We start from the raw sequence: 15,000 nt of genomic DNA, 5'->3' as shown, positions 1-15,000 counted from the left end.
AAGTGATGCTCGACCTGGACTAAGACGCTGACACTTTGATCTTAGCCAAAAGGCCGAGAAGCGATGCCGGTTGTCGGCTTGCGCCGGCAAAATACCTCTATACCCACAGCATCTCATTAAGGGGCTGGATATTTACATTCCCTCTTTCAAAATATTCACCTCCAAAATTACACGCACGAAAACACGCAATTTCGGACCACGGGCGAGGGCCACGGCCAAAATGACCTTCTTTGTGGTGAAATACGACAATTTGTGTCAAGGCAGCAAAATGTGTAAATAACCTTATTTATTTCTTTGAAGAAACAGCGCTTGCGCTAAAACGTCGGGCCGACGTAGGAAAAACGTCCTGCAGCTAGGGCCATGAGCCTGTGGATCGGCGCTTAATGAACGAGGCGTGGGGACAGCAATTGGAAGAGTTTCTGCAGTCCCGACTTTGAGAAAGTCGCGCCCAGACAAGCGTGAAAAAAAAAACACAGCAACTGACCGCGTGGACTAAATCCACTAAACTTAAATACATTTCACGTATCAAAACAATGTTAGGGTAGGTGAATTTTAGTTAGAAATGTTGTTTTAATTAAGAAATGGAATGAAAGTTAAACAAACTTTGAAATTTCAATGTAAACTGACCCGGGAGAAACGCGCCGAGGCTTCTGGTACTTCCTTACCACTTGAAAACACTTTCTAGGGTTAGCTGGCGCTTAAGACGTGTGTTATCGACGGGGCAGAATGTGGTTGTGAGGGTGTGATTGTCTACGACGTAATTTCCGGCGTGCGACATCATGGCCGACGTCCTTGGATACGGGGACACAAAACAACTGCAAGTGGAAAATAAATCACTTTGAGGAACTTCCCGGGGCTTGGTTTGGACGGAGTACAATGTGGTTGAGTGGATGGGTCCATTTCTACAGTTTGGCTGTGGTTGCATGGTGCCTCCAGTGAAACGGACGCGCGAAAAGGGAGGGGACGGCGCAAAGTGAGATGAAAAAAGTGAAATGAAATGTGAAAAAGAGAGGGCTAAGTTAAGGGTTCTATTTTTTAATTTGTATTATGAGTGGTGGGCCATTCCCGGAGGTACTGCAATACCGGGTCAACCCGTGATGAGGGCGGAGCAAGCTCCGTGGCACCTCATCCCGTTGCAAAAATCAGTTTAATATCGATGTCTCCAATAGGAGACGTATCAGATATTAAGCTGATAAGAACAGATACTACACTTTGATCTTAGCCAAAAGGCCGAGAAGCGATGCCGGTTGTCGGCTTGCGCCGGCAAAATACCTCTATACCCACAGCATCTCATTAAGGGGCTGGATATTTACATTCCCTCTTTCAAAATATTCACCTCCAAAATTACACGCACGAAAACACGCAATTTCGGACCACGGGCGAGGGCCACGGCCAAAATGACCTTCTTTGTGGTGAAATACGACAATTTGTGTCAAGGCAGCAAAATGTGTAAATAACCTTATTTATTTCTTTGAAGAAACAGCGCTTGCGCTAAAACGTCGGGCCGACGTAGGAAAAACGTCCTGCAGCTAGGGCCATGAGCCTGTGGATCGGCGCTTAATGAACGAGGCGTGGGGACAGCAATTGGAAGAGTTTCTGCAGTCCCGACTTTGAGAAAGTCGCGCCCAGACAAGCGTGAAAAAAAAAACACAGCAACTGACCGCGTGGACTAAATCCACTAAACTTAAATACATTTCACGTATCAAAACAATGTTAGGGTAGGTGAATTTTAGTTAGAAATGTTGTTTTAATTAAGAAATGGAATGAAAGTTAAACAAACTTTGAAATTTCAATGTAAACTGACCCGGGAGAAACGCGCCGAGGCTTCTGGTACTTCCTTACCACTTGAAAACACTTTCTAGGGTTAGCTGGCGCTTAAGACGTGTGTTATCGACGGGGCAGAATGTGGTTGTGAGGGTGTGATTGTCTACGACGTAATTTCCGGCGTGCGACATCATGGCCGACGTCCTTGGATACGGGGACACAAAACAACTGCAAGTGGAAAATAAATCACTTTGAGGAACTTCCCGGGGCTTGGTTTGGACGGAGTACAATGTGGTTGAGTGGATGGGTCCATTTCTACAGTTTGGCTGTGGTTGCATGGTGCCTCCAGTGAAACGGACGCGCGAAAAGGGAGGGGACGGCGCAAAGTGAGATGAAAAAAGTGAAATGAAATGTGAAAAAGAGAGGGCTAAGTTAAGGGTTCTATTTTTTAATTTGTATTATGAGTGGTGGGCCATTCCCGGAGGTACTGCAATACCGGGTCAACCCGTGATGAGGGCGGAGCAAGCTCCGTGGCACCTCATCCCGTTGCAAAAATCAGTTTAATATCGATGTCTCCAATAGGAGACGTATCAGATATTAAGCTGATAAGAACAGATACTACACTTTGATCTTAGCCAAAAGGCCGAGAAGCGATGCCGGTTGTCGGCTTGCGCCGGCAAAATACCTCTATACCCACAGCATCTCATTAAGGGGCTGGATATTTACATTCCCTCTTTCAAAATATTCACCTCCAAAATTACACGCACGAAAACACGCAATTTCGGACCACGGGCGAGGGCCACGGCCAAAATGACCTTCTTTGTGGTGAAATACGACAATTTGTGTCAAGGCAGCAAAATGTGTAAATAACCTTATTTATTTCTTTGAAGAAACAGCGCTTGCGCTAAAACGTCGGGCCGACGTAGGAAAAACGTCCTGCAGCTAGGGCCATGAGCCTGTGGATCGGCGCTTAATGAACGAGGCGTGGGGACAGCAATTGGAAGAGTTTCTGCAGTCCCGACTTTGAGAAAGTCGCGCCCAGACAAGCGTGAAAAAAAAAACACAGCAACTGACCGCGTGGACTAAATCCACTAAACTTAAATACATTTCACGTATCAAAACAATGTTAGGGTAGGTGAATTTTAGTTAGAAATGTTGTTTTAATTAAGAAATGGAATGAAAGTTAAACAAACTTTGAAATTTCAATGTAAACTGACCCGGGAGAAACGCGCCGAGGCTTCTGGTACTTCCTTACCACTTGAAAACACTTTCTAGGGTTAGCTGGCGCTTAAGACGTGTGTTATCGACGGGGCAGAATGTGGTTGTGAGGGTGTGATTGTCTACGACGTAATTTCCGGCGTGCGACATCATGGCCGACGTCCTTGGATACGGGGACACAAAACAACTGCAAGTGGAAAATAAATCACTTTGAGGAACTTCCCGGGGCTTGGTTTGGACGGAGTACAATGTGGTTGAGTGGATGGGTCCATTTCTACAGTTTGGCTGTGGTTGCATGGTGCCTCCAGTGAAACGGACGCGCGAAAAGGGAGGGGACGGCGCAAAGTGAGATGAAAAAAGTGAAATGAAATGTGAAAAAGAGAGGGCTAAGTTAAGGGTTCTATTTTTTAATTTGTATTATGAGTGGTGGGCCATTCCCGGAGGTACTGCAATACCGGGTCAACCCGTGATGAGGGCGGAGCAAGCTCCGTGGCACCTCATCCCGTTGCAAAAATCAGTTTAATATCGATGTCTCCAATAGGAGACGTATCAGATATTAAGCTGATAAGAACAGATACTACACTTTGATCTTAGCCAAAAGGCCGAGAAGCGATGCCGGTTGTCGGCTTGCGCCGGCAAAATACCTCTATACCCACAGCATCTCATTAAGGGGCTGGATATTTACATTCCCTCTTTCAAAATATTCACCTCCAAAATTACACGCACGAAAACACGCAATTTCGGACCACGGGCGAGGGCCACGGCCAAAATGACCTTCTTTGTGGTGAAATACGACAATTTGTGTCAAGGCAGCAAAATGTGTAAATAACCTTATTTATTTCTTTGAAGAAACAGCGCTTGCGCTAAAACGTCGGGCCGACGTAGGAAAAACGTCCTGCAGCTAGGGCCATGAGCCTGTGGATCGGCGCTTAATGAACGAGGCGTGGGGACAGCAATTGGAAGAGTTTCTGCAGTCCCGACTTTGAGAAAGTCGCGCCCAGACAAGCGTGAAAAAAAAAACACAGCAACTGACCGCGTGGACTAAATCCACTAAACTTAAATACATTTCACGTATCAAAACAATGTTAGGGTAGGTGAATTTTAGTTAGAAATGTTGTTTTAATTAAGAAATGGAATGAAAGTTAAACAAACTTTGAAATTTCAATGTAAACTGACCCGGGAGAAACGCGCCGAGGCTTCTGGTACTTCCTTACCACTTGAAAACACTTTCTAGGGTTAGCTGGCGCTTAAGACGTGTGTTATCGACGGGGCAGAATGTGGTTGTGAGGGTGTGATTGTCTACGACGTAATTTCCGGCGTGCGACATCATGGCCGACGTCCTTGGATACGGGGACACAAAACAACTGCAAGTGGAAAATAAATCACTTTGAGGAACTTCCCGGGGCTTGGTTTGGACGGAGTACAATGTGGTTGAGTGGATGGGTCCATTTCTACAGTTTGGCTGTGGTTGCATGGTGCCTCCAGTGAAACGGACGCGCGAAAAGGGAGGGGACGGCGCAAAGTGAGATGAAAAAAGTGAAATGAAATGTGAAAAAGAGAGGGCTAAGTTAAGGGTTCTATTTTTTAATTTGTATTATGAGTGGTGGGCCATTCCCGGAGGTACTGCAATACCGGGTCAACCCGTGATGAGGGCGGAGCAAGCTCCGTGGCACCTCATCCCGTTGCAAAAATCAGTTTAATATCGATGTCTCCAATAGGAGACGTATCAGATATTAAGCTGATAAGAACAGATACTACACTTTGATCTTAGCCAAAAGGCCGAGAAGCGATGCCGGTTGTCGGCTTGCGCCGGCAAAATACCTCTATACCCACAGCATCTCATTAAGGGGCTGGATATTTACATTCCCTCTTTCAAAATATTCACCTCCAAAATTACACGCACGAAAACACGCAATTTCGGACCACGGGCGAGGGCCACGGCCAAAATGACCTTCTTTGTGGTGAAATACGACAATTTGTGTCAAGGCAGCAAAATGTGTAAATAACCTTATTTATTTCTTTGAAGAAACAGCGCTTGCGCTAAAACGTCGGGCCGACGTAGGAAAAACGTCCTGCAGCTAGGGCCATGAGCCTGTGGATCGGCGCTTAATGAACGAGGCGTGGGGACAGCAATTGGAAGAGTTTCTGCAGTCCCGACTTTGAGAAAGTCGCGCCCAGACAAGCGTGAAAAAAAAAACACAGCAACTGACCGCGTGGACTAAATCCACTAAACTTAAATACATTTCACGTATCAAAACAATGTTAGGGTAGGTGAATTTTAGTTAGAAATGTTGTTTTAATTAAGAAATGGAATGAAAGTTAAACAAACTTTGAAATTTCAATGTAAACTGACCCGGGAGAAACGCGCCGAGGCTTCTGGTACTTCCTTACCACTTGAAAACACTTTCTAGGGTTAGCTGGCGCTTAAGACGTGTGTTATCGACGGGGCAGAATGTGGTTGTGAGGGTGTGATTGTCTACGACGTAATTTCCGGCGTGCGACATCATGGCCGACGTCCTTGGATACGGGGACACAAAACAACTGCAAGTGGAAAATAAATCACTTTGAGGAACTTCCCGGGGCTTGGTTTGGACGGAGTACAATGTGGTTGAGTGGATGGGTCCATTTCTACAGTTTGGCTGTGGTTGCATGGTGCCTCCAGTGAAACGGACGCGCGAAAAGGGAGGGGACGGCGCAAAGTGAGATGAAAAAAGTGAAATGAAATGTGAAAAAGAGAGGGCTAAGTTAAGGGTTCTATTTTTTAATTTGTATTATGAGTGGTGGGCCATTCCCGGAGGTACTGCAATACCGGGTCAACCCGTGATGAGGGCGGAGCAAGCTCCGTGGCACCTCATCCCGTTGCAAAAATCAGTTTAATATCGATGTCTCCAATAGGAGACGTATCAGATATTAAGCTGATAAGAACAGATACTACACTTTGATCTTAGCCAAAAGGCCGAGAAGCGATGCCGGTTGTCGGCTTGCGCCGGCAAAATACCTCTATACCCACAGCATCTCATTAAGGGGCTGGATATTTACATTCCCTCTTTCAAAATATTCACCTCCAAAATTACACGCACGAAAACACGCAATTTCGGACCACGGGCGAGGGCCACGGCCAAAATGACCTTCTTTGTGGTGAAATACGACAATTTGTGTCAAGGCAGCAAAATGTGTAAATAACCTTATTTATTTCTTTGAAGAAACAGCGCTTGCGCTAAAACGTCGGGCCGACGTAGGAAAAACGTCCTGCAGCTAGGGCCATGAGCCTGTGGATCGGCGCTTAATGAACGAGGCGTGGGGACAGCAATTGGAAGAGTTTCTGCAGTCCCGACTTTGAGAAAGTCGCGCCCAGACAAGCGTGAAAAAAAAAACACAGCAACTGACCGCGTGGACTAAATCCACTAAACTTAAATACATTTCACGTATCAAAACAATGTTAGGGTAGGTGAATTTTAGTTAGAAATGTTGTTTTAATTAAGAAATGGAATGAAAGTTAAACAAACTTTGAAATTTCAATGTAAACTGACCCGGGAGAAACGCGCCGAGGCTTCTGGTACTTCCTTACCACTTGAAAACACTTTCTAGGGTTAGCTGGCGCTTAAGACGTGTGTTATCGACGGGGCAGAATGTGGTTGTGAGGGTGTGATTGTCTACGACGTAATTTCCGGCGTGCGACATCATGGCCGACGTCCTTGGATACGGGGACACAAAACAACTGCAAGTGGAAAATAAATCACTTTGAGGAACTTCCCGGGGCTTGGTTTGGACGGAGTACAATGTGGTTGAGTGGATGGGTCCATTTCTACAGTTTGGCTGTGGTTGCATGGTGCCTCCAGTGAAACGGACGCGCGAAAAGGGAGGGGACGGCGCAAAGTGAGATGAAAAAAGTGAAATGAAATGTGAAAAAGAGAGGGCTAAGTTAAGGGTTCTATTTTTTAATTTGTATTATGAGTGGTGGGCCATTCCCGGAGGTACTGCAATACCGGGTCAACCCGTGATGAGGGCGGAGCAAGCTCCGTGGCACCTCATCCCGTTGCAAAAATCAGTTTAATATCGATGTCTCCAATAGGAGACGTATCAGATATTAAGCTGATAAGAACAGATACTACACTTTGATCTTAGCCAAAAGGCCGAGAAGCGATGCCGGTTGTCGGCTTGCGCCGGCAAAATACCTCTATACCCACAGCATCTCATTAAGGGGCTGGATATTTACATTCCCTCTTTCAAAATATTCACCTCCAAAATTACACGCACGAAAACACGCAATTTCGGACCACGGGCGAGGGCCACGGCCAAAATGACCTTCTTTGTGGTGAAATACGACAATTTGTGTCAAGGCAGCAAAATGTGTAAATAACCTTATTTATTTCTTTGAAGAAACAGCGCTTGCGCTAAAACGTCGGGCCGACGTAGGAAAAACGTCCTGCAGCTAGGGCCATGAGCCTGTGGATCGGCGCTTAATGAACGAGGCGTGGGGACAGCAATTGGAAGAGTTTCTGCAGTCCCGACTTTGAGAAAGTCGCGCCCAGACAAGCGTGAAAAAAAAAACACAGCAACTGACCGCGTGGACTAAATCCACTAAACTTAAATACATTTCACGTATCAAAACAATGTTAGGGTAGGTGAATTTTAGTTAGAAATGTTGTTTTAATTAAGAAATGGAATGAAAGTTAAACAAACTTTGAAATTTCAATGTAAACTGACCCGGGAGAAACGCGCCGAGGCTTCTGGTACTTCCTTACCACTTGAAAACACTTTCTAGGGTTAGCTGGCGCTTAAGACGTGTGTTATCGACGGGGCAGAATGTGGTTGTGAGGGTGTGATTGTCTACGACGTAATTTCCGGCGTGCGACATCATGGCCGACGTCCTTGGATACGGGGACACAAAACAACTGCAAGTGGAAAATAAATCACTTTGAGGAACTTCCCGGGGCTTGGTTTGGACGGAGTACAATGTGGTTGAGTGGATGGGTCCATTTCTACAGTTTGGCTGTGGTTGCATGGTGCCTCCAGTGAAACGGACGCGCGAAAAGGGAGGGGACGGCGCAAAGTGAGATGAAAAAAGTGAAATGAAATGTGAAAAAGAGAGGGCTAAGTTAAGGGTTCTATTTTTTAATTTGTATTATGAGTGGTGGGCCATTCCCGGAGGTACTGCAATACCGGGTCAACCCGTGATGAGGGCGGAGCAAGCTCCGTGGCACCTCATCCCGTTGCAAAAATCAGTTTAATATCGATGTCTCCAATAGGAGACGTATCAGATATTAAGCTGATAAGAACAGATACTACACTTTGATCTTAGCCAAAAGGCCGAGAAGCGATGCCGGTTGTCGGCTTGCGCCGGCAAAATACCTCTATACCCACAGCATCTCATTAAGGGGCTGGATATTTACATTCCCTCTTTCAAAATATTCACCTCCAAAATTACACGCACGAAAACACGCAATTTCGGACCACGGGCGAGGGCCACGGCCAAAATGACCTTCTTTGTGGTGAAATACGACAATTTGTGTCAAGGCAGCAAAATGTGTAAATAACCTTATTTATTTCTTTGAAGAAACAGCGCTTGCGCTAAAACGTCGGGCCGACGTAGGAAAAACGTCCTGCAGCTAGGGCCATGAGCCTGTGGATCGGCGCTTAATGAACGAGGCGTGGGGACAGCAATTGGAAGAGTTTCTGCAGTCCCGACTTTGAGAAAGTCGCGCCCAGACAAGCGTGAAAAAAAAAACACAGCAACTGACCGCGTGGACTAAATCCACTAAACTTAAATACATTTCACGTATCAAAACAATGTTAGGGTAGGTGAATTTTAGTTAGAAATGTTGTTTTAATTAAGAAATGGAATGAAAGTTAAACAAACTTTGAAATTTCAATGTAAACTGACCCGGGAGAAACGCGCCGAGGCTTCTGGTACTTCCTTACCACTTGAAAACACTTTCTAGGGTTAGCTGGCGCTTAAGACGTGTGTTATCGACGGGGCAGAATGTGGTTGTGAGGGTGTGATTGTCTACGACGTAATTTCCGGCGTGCGACATCATGGCCGACGTCCTTGGATACGGGGACACAAAACAACTGCAAGTGGAAAATAAATCACTTTGAGGAACTTCCCGGGGCTTGGTTTGGACGGAGTACAATGTGGTTGAGTGGATGGGTCCATTTCTACAGTTTGGCTGTGGTTGCATGGTGCCTCCAGTGAAACGGACGCGCGAAAAGGGAGGGGACGGCGCAAAGTGAGATGAAAAAAGTGAAATGAAATGTGAAAAAGAGAGGGCTAAGTTAAGGGTTCTATTTTTTAATTTGTATTATGAGTGGTGGGCCATTCCCGGAGGTACTGCAATACCGGGTCAACCCGTGATGAGGGCGGAGCAAGCTCCGTGGCACCTCATCCCGTTGCAAAAATCAGTTTAATATCGATGTCTCCAATAGGAGACGTATCAGATATTAAGCTGATAAGAACAGATACTACACTTTGATCTTAGCCAAAAGGCCGAGAAGCGATGCCGGTTGTCGGCTTGCGCCGGCAAAATACCTCTATACCCACAGCATCTCATTAAGGGGCTGGATATTTACATTCCCTCTTTCAAAATATTCACCTCCAAAATTACACGCACGAAAACACGCAATTTCGGACCACGGGCGAGGGCCACGGCCAAAATGACCTTCTTTGTGGTGAAATACGACAATTTGTGTCAAGGCAGCAAAATGTGTAAATAACCTTATTTATTTCTTTGAAGAAACAGCGCTTGCGCTAAAACGTCGGGCCGACGTAGGAAAAACGTCCTGCAGCTAGGGCCATGAGCCTGTGGATCGGCGCTTAATGAACGAGGCGTGGGGACAGCAATTGGAAGAGTTTCTGCAGTCCCGACTTTGAGAAAGTCGCGCCCAGACAAGCGTGAAAAAAAAAACACAGCAACTGACCGCGTGGACTAAATCCACTAAACTTAAATACATTTCACGTATCAAAACAATGTTAGGGTAGGTGAATTTTAGTTAGAAATGTTGTTTTAATTAAGAAATGGAATGAAAGTTAAACAAACTTTGAAATTTCAATGTAAACTGACCCGGGAGAAACGCGCCGAGGCTTCTGGTACTTCCTTACCACTTGAAAACACTTTCTAGGGTTAGCTGGCGCTTAAGACGTGTGTTATCGACGGGGCAGAATGTGGTTGTGAGGGTGTGATTGTCTACGACGTAATTTCCGGCGTGCGACATCATGGCCGACGTCCTTGGATACGGGGACACAAAACAACTGCAAGTGGAAAATAAATCACTTTGAGGAACTTCCCGGGGCTTGGTTTGGACGGAGTACAATGTGGTTGAGTGGATGGGTCCATTTCTACAGTTTGGCTGTGGTTGCATGGTGCCTCCAGTGAAACGGACGCGCGAAAAGGGAGGGGACGGCGCAAAGTGAGATGAAAAAAGTGAAATGAAATGTGAAAAAGAGAGGGCTAAGTTAAGGGTTCTATTTTTTAATTTGTATTATGAGTGGTGGGCCATTCCCGGAGGTACTGCAATACCGGGTCAACCCGTGATGAGGGCGGAGCAAGCTCCGTGGCACCTCATCCCGTTGCAAAAATCAGTTTAATATCGATGTCTCCAATAGGAGACGTATCAGATATTAAGCTGATAAGAACAGATACTACACTTTGATCTTAGCCAAAAGGCCGAGAAGCGATGCCGGTTGTCGGCTTGCGCCGGCAAAATACCTCTATACCCACAGCATCTCATTAAGGGGCTGGATATTTACATTCCCTCTTTCAAAATATTCACCTCCAAAATTACACGCACGAAAACACGCAATTTCGGACCACGGGCGAGGGCCACGGCCAAAATGACCTTCTTTGTGGTGAAATACGACAATTTGTGTCAAGGCAGCAAAATGTGTAAATAACCTTATTTATTTCTTTGAAGAAACAGCGCTTGCGCTAAAACGTCGGGCCGACGTAGGAAAAACGTCCTGCAGCTAGGGCCATGAGCCTGTGGATCGGCGCTTAATGAACGAGGCGTGGGGACAGCAATTGGAAGAGTTTCTGCAGTCCCGACTTTGAGAAAGTCGCGCCCAGACAAGCGTGAAAAAAAAAACACAGCAACTGACCGCGTGGACTAAATCCACTAAACTTAAATACATTTCACGTATCAAAACAATGTTAGGGTAGGTGAATTTTAGTTAGAAATGTTGTTTTAATTAAGAAATGGAATGAAAGTTAAACAAACTTTGAAATTTCAATGTAAACTGACCCGGGAGAAACGCGCCGAGGCTTCTGGTACTTCCTTACCACTTGAAAACACTTTCTAGGGTTAGCTGGCGCTTAAGACGTGTGTTATCGACGGGGCAGAATGTGGTTGTGAGGGTGTGATTGTCTACGACGTAATTTCCGGCGTGCGACATCATGGCCGACGTCCTTGGATACGGGGACACAAAACAACTGCAAGTGGAAAATAAATCACTTTGAGGAACTTCCGGGGCTTGGTTTGGACGGAGTACAATGTGGTTGAGTGGATGGGTCCATTTCTACAGTTTGGCTGTGGTTGCATGGTGCCTCCAGTGAAACGGACGCGCGAAAAGGGAGGGGACGGCGCAAAGTGAGATGAAAAAAGTGAAATGAAATGTGAAAAAGAGAGGGCTAAGTTAAGGGTTCTATTTTTTAATTTGTATTATGAGTGGTGGGCCATTCCCGGAGGTACTGCAATACCGGGTCAACCCGTGATGAGGGCGGAGCAAGCTCCGTGGCACCTCATCCCGTTGCAAAAATCAGTTTAATATCGATGTCTCCAATAGGAGACGTATCAGATATTAAGCTGATAAGAACAGATACTACACTTTGATCTTAGCCAAAAGGCCGAGAAGCGATGCCGGTTGTCGGCTTGCGCCGGCAAAATACCTCTATACCCACAGCATCTCATTAAGGGGCTGGATATTTACATTCCCTCTTTCAAAATATTCACCTCCAAAATTACACGCACGAAAACACGCAATTTCGGACCACGGGCGAGGGCCACGGCCAAAATGACCTTCTTTGTGGTGAAATACGACAATTTGTGTCAAGGCAGCAAAATGTGTAAATAACCTTATTTATTTCTTTGAAGAAACAGCGCTTGCGCTAAAACGTCGGGCCGACGTAGGAAAAACGTCCTGCAGCTAGGGCCATGAGCCTGTGGATCGGCGCTTAATGAACGAGGCGTGGGGACAGCAATTGGAAGAGTTTCTGCAGTCCCGACTTTGAGAAAGTCGCGCCCAGACAAGCGTGAAAAAAAAAACACAGCAACTGACCGCGTGGACTAAATCCACTAAACTTAAATACATTTCACGTATCAAAACAATGTTAGGGTAGGTGAATTTTAGTTAGAAATGTTGTTTTAATTAAGAAATGGAATGAAAGTTAAACAAACTTTGAAATTTCAATGTAAACTGACCCGGGAGAAACGCGCCGAGGCTTCTGGTACTTCCTTACCACTTGAAAACACTTTCTAGGGTTAGCTGGCGCTTAAGACGTGTGTTATCGACGGGGCAGAATGTGGTTGTGAGGGTGTGATTGTCTACGACGTAATTTCCGGCGTGCGACATCATGGCCGACGTCCTTGGATACGGGGACACAAAACAACTGCAAGTGGAAAATAAATCACTTTGAGGAACTTCCCGGGGCTTGGTTTGGACGGAGTACAATGTGGTTGAGTGGATGGGTCCATTTCTACAGTTTGGCTGTGGTTGCATGGTGCCTCCAGTGAAACGGACGCGCGAAAAGGGAGGGGACGGCGCAAAGTGAGATGAAAAAAGTGAAATGAAATGTGAAAAAGAGAGGGCTAAGTTAAGGGTTCTATTTTTTAATTTGTATTATGAGTGGTGGGCCATTCCCGGAGGTACTGCAATACCGGGTCAACCCGTGATGAGGGCGGAGCAAGCTCCGTGGCACCTCATCCCGTTGCAAAAATCAGTTTAATATCGATGTCTCCAATAGGAGACGTATCAGATATTAAGCTGATAAGAACAGATACTACACTTTGATCTTAGCCAAAAGGCCGAGAAGCGATGCCGGTTGTCGGCTTGCGCCGGCAAAATACCTCTATACCCACAGCATCTCATTAAGGGGCTGGATATTTACATTCCCTCTTTCAAAATATTCACCTCCAAAATTACACGCACGAAAACACGCAATTTCGGACCACGGGCGAGGGCCACGGCCAAAATGACCTTCTTTGTGGTGAAATACGACAATTTGTGTCAAGGCAGCAAAAATGTGTAAATAACCTTATTTATTTCTTTGAAGAAACAGCGCTTGCGCTAAAACGTCGGGCCGACGTAGGAAAAACGTCCTGCAGCTAGGGCCATGAGCCTGTGGATCGGCGCTTAATGAACGAGGCGTGGGGACAGCAATTGGAAGAGTTTCTGCAGTCCCGACTTTGAGAAAGTCGCGCCCAGACAAGCGTGAAAAAAAAAACACAGCAACTGACCGCGTGGACTAAATCCACTAAACTTAAATACATTTCACGTATCAAAACAATGTTAGGGTAGGTGAATTTTAGTTAGAAATGTTGTTTTAATTAAGAAATGGAATGAAAGTTAAACAAACTTTGAAATTTCAATGTAAACTGACCCGGGAGAAACGCGCCGAGGCTTCTGGTACTTCCTTACCACTTGAAAACACTTTCTAGGGTTAGCTGGCGCTTAAGACGTGTGTTATCGACGGGGCAGAATGTGGTTGTGAGGGTGTGATTGTCTACGACGTAATTTCCGGCGTGCGACATCATGGCCGACGTCCTTGGATACGGGGACACAAAACAACTGCAAGTGGAAAATAAATCACTTTGAGGAACTTCCCGGGGCTTGGTTTGGACGGAGTACAATGTGGTTGAGTGGATGGGTCCATTTCTACAGTTTGGCTGTGGTTGCATGGTGCCTCCAGTGAAACGGACGCGCGAAAAGGGAGGGGACGGCGCAAAGTGAGATGAAAAAAGTGAAATGAAATGTGAAAAAGAGAGGGCTAAGTTAAGGGTTCTATTTTTTAATTTGTATTATGAGTGGTGGGCCATTCCCGGAGGTACTGCAATACCGGGTCAACCCGTGATGAGGGCGGAGCAAGCTCCGTGGCACCTCATCCCGTTGCAAAAATCAGTTTAATATCGATGTCTCCAATAGGAGACGTATCAGATATTAAGCTGATAAGAACAGATACTACACTTTGATCTTAGCCAAAAGGCCGAGAAGCGATGCCGGTTGTCGGCTTGCGCCGGCAAAATACCTCTATACCCACAGCATCTCATTAAGGGGCTGGATATTTACATTCCCTCTTTCAAAATATTCACCTCCAAAATTACACGCACGAAAACACGCAATTTCGGACCACGGGCGAGGGCCACGGCCAAAATGACCTTCTTTGTGGTGAAATACGACAATTTGTGTCAAGGCAGCAAAATGTGTAAATAACCTTATTTATTTCTTTGAAGAAACAGCGCTTGCGCTAAAACGTCGGGCCGACGTAGGAAAAACGTCCTGCAGCTAGGGCCATGAGCCTGTGGATCGGCGCTTAATGAACGAGGCGTGGGGACAGCAATTGGAAGAGTTTCTGCAGTCCCGACTTTGAGAAAGTCGCGCCCAGACAAGCGTGAAAAAAAAAACACAGCAACTGACCGCGTGGACTAAATCCACTAAACTTAAATACATTTCACGTATCAAAACAATGTTAGGGTAGGTGAATTTTAGTTAGAAATGTTGTTTTAATTAAGAAATGGAATGAAAGTTAAACAAACTTTGAAATTTCAATGTAAACTGACCCGGGAGAAACGCGCCGAGGCTTCTGGTACTTCCTTACCACTTGAAAACACTTTCTAGGGTTAGCTGGCGCTTAAGACGTGTGTTATCGACGGGGCAGAATGTGGTTGTGAGGGTGTGATTGTCTACGACGTAATTTCCGGCGTGCGACATCATGGCCGACGTCCTTGGATACGGGGACACAAAACAACTGCAAGTGGAAAATAAATCACTTTGAGGAACTTCCCGGGGCTTGGTTTGGACGGAGTACA

General features: G+C 45.9%; 12 non-coding genes across 12 annotated transcripts; all 12 read right to left on the bottom strand.

Annotated features, from left to right (window-relative positions):
- Nucleotides 1-1,049: 1,049 nt before the first annotated feature.
- On the bottom strand, nucleotides 1,050-1,242 carry LOC137270878 (U2 spliceosomal RNA). The gene has a single exon (XR_010955498.1). It is a non-coding gene; the product is annotated as a U2 spliceosomal RNA (small nuclear RNA).
- Nucleotides 1,243-2,226: 984 nt separating this feature from the next.
- On the bottom strand, nucleotides 2,227-2,419 carry LOC137270877 (U2 spliceosomal RNA). The gene has a single exon (XR_010955497.1). It is a non-coding gene; the product is annotated as a U2 spliceosomal RNA (small nuclear RNA).
- A 984-nt stretch (nucleotides 2,420-3,403) lies between these two features.
- Nucleotides 3,404-3,596, bottom strand: LOC137270876 (U2 spliceosomal RNA). The gene has a single exon (XR_010955496.1). It is a non-coding gene; the product is annotated as a U2 spliceosomal RNA (small nuclear RNA).
- Nucleotides 3,597-4,580: 984 nt separating this feature from the next.
- LOC137270875 (U2 spliceosomal RNA) lies at nucleotides 4,581-4,773 on the bottom strand. Its single transcript, XR_010955495.1, has one exon. It is a non-coding gene; the product is annotated as a U2 spliceosomal RNA (small nuclear RNA).
- A 984-nt stretch (nucleotides 4,774-5,757) lies between these two features.
- On the bottom strand, nucleotides 5,758-5,950 carry LOC137270874 (U2 spliceosomal RNA). Its single transcript, XR_010955494.1, has one exon. It is a non-coding gene; the product is annotated as a U2 spliceosomal RNA (small nuclear RNA).
- Nucleotides 5,951-6,934: 984 nt separating this feature from the next.
- LOC137270873 (U2 spliceosomal RNA) lies at nucleotides 6,935-7,127 on the bottom strand. The gene has a single exon (XR_010955493.1). It is a non-coding gene; the product is annotated as a U2 spliceosomal RNA (small nuclear RNA).
- A 984-nt stretch (nucleotides 7,128-8,111) lies between these two features.
- Nucleotides 8,112-8,304, bottom strand: LOC137270872 (U2 spliceosomal RNA). Its single transcript, XR_010955492.1, has one exon. It is a non-coding gene; the product is annotated as a U2 spliceosomal RNA (small nuclear RNA).
- A 984-nt stretch (nucleotides 8,305-9,288) lies between these two features.
- LOC137270901 (U2 spliceosomal RNA) lies at nucleotides 9,289-9,481 on the bottom strand. The gene has a single exon (XR_010955518.1). It is a non-coding gene; the product is annotated as a U2 spliceosomal RNA (small nuclear RNA).
- A 984-nt stretch (nucleotides 9,482-10,465) lies between these two features.
- LOC137270900 (U2 spliceosomal RNA) lies at nucleotides 10,466-10,658 on the bottom strand. Its single transcript, XR_010955517.1, has one exon. It is a non-coding gene; the product is annotated as a U2 spliceosomal RNA (small nuclear RNA).
- Nucleotides 10,659-11,641: 983 nt separating this feature from the next.
- Nucleotides 11,642-11,834, bottom strand: LOC137270895 (U2 spliceosomal RNA). Its single transcript, XR_010955513.1, has one exon. It is a non-coding gene; the product is annotated as a U2 spliceosomal RNA (small nuclear RNA).
- A 984-nt stretch (nucleotides 11,835-12,818) lies between these two features.
- LOC137270883 (U2 spliceosomal RNA) lies at nucleotides 12,819-13,011 on the bottom strand. Its single transcript, XR_010955502.1, has one exon. It is a non-coding gene; the product is annotated as a U2 spliceosomal RNA (small nuclear RNA).
- A 985-nt stretch (nucleotides 13,012-13,996) lies between these two features.
- On the bottom strand, nucleotides 13,997-14,189 carry LOC137270871 (U2 spliceosomal RNA). Its single transcript, XR_010955491.1, has one exon. It is a non-coding gene; the product is annotated as a U2 spliceosomal RNA (small nuclear RNA).
- Nucleotides 14,190-15,000: the final 811 nt, after the last annotated feature.

The sequence above is a fragment of the Haliotis asinina genome, unplaced genomic scaffold, assembly GCF_037392515.1.
Source record: "Haliotis asinina isolate JCU_RB_2024 unplaced genomic scaffold, JCU_Hal_asi_v2 scaffold_97, whole genome shotgun sequence".
Taxonomy (NCBI): domain Eukaryota; kingdom Metazoa; phylum Mollusca; class Gastropoda; order Lepetellida; family Haliotidae; genus Haliotis; species Haliotis asinina.
Note: the sequence above shows the minus strand (reverse complement) of the source record. Positions and strands in the feature narration are given on the sequence as shown.